This window comes from Rattus norvegicus, chromosome 5, assembly GCF_021556685.1.
Source record: "Rattus norvegicus strain SHRSP/BbbUtx chromosome 5, alternate assembly SHRSP_T2T, whole genome shotgun sequence".
Classification (NCBI taxonomy): domain Eukaryota; kingdom Metazoa; phylum Chordata; class Mammalia; order Rodentia; family Muridae; genus Rattus; species Rattus norvegicus.
In genome coordinates this window covers 10,902,164-10,902,929 of record NC_141538.1, presented here as the reverse complement: position 1 = coordinate 10,902,929, position 766 = coordinate 10,902,164, and positions in this window count along the sequence as shown.

Here is a 766-nt window from a genome sequence, read left to right as displayed (position 1 = left end):
TACGCAGCCGCCGGGGCGGCCCGGAAAAAAAAAAAAAAAAAAGGCCAGCCCGCAGCGGTGGCGAGCATGCGCACCAGGGAGAAACCGCGCGCTCGCGCCGTGGCCCCACCTGGCGGCCCACAGCGCCCCCTCTGGGCTGGAGGTCGCGGGGACACGAGCGGCGCGCGGAGGCTTCGCTTAGGGAGTTGGAGTCGTTTGGGGCGCGAGCTTCCAGGGAATAGTCCCTGCCATCGCGTGCTGCTGCAGCGTGCACGGGCCGCTGGGTGCCTTCGCGCCCTCCTGCCCAGCCCGGCCCTGGTGCTACCACGTTCCACACTGTTGGCCACTTGTGTGAGCGATAGTCACGGTCTAGAAATTTTTGGAAAAAAACGAAGTAGCCTGCTTATTCAAAGGGTTTTCGCGAGTTTGAGTGTCTGCCTTCCAATGTTGCTGCCAATGAACTAGTGGTTGACTCCTGTAATCCCATGGTTTGTGAGGCTGAGGCAGGAGAAGTGCTCTGAGTTTAATACCATCCAGGGTTACCTTGTTTCGAAGTAAAAAACCGAAACCCAAACCACCACCACCAACCCCCCCACCCCCGCAGTGTTAAACGCTTGTTTACCTCAGAGTTAAGCTCTTTTCTGTCGTTCTGTCCAGCTCCCCGGTCCCCACTGAATTTACTTGTATTAACACTATGGTCCTCTTTCCTATTTCTGTGTAACCCAGAGTCTTTATTTTTCCTGAAAAAGTTCACTACTTACCCAATCTAGAAGCTAAAATTATTCTA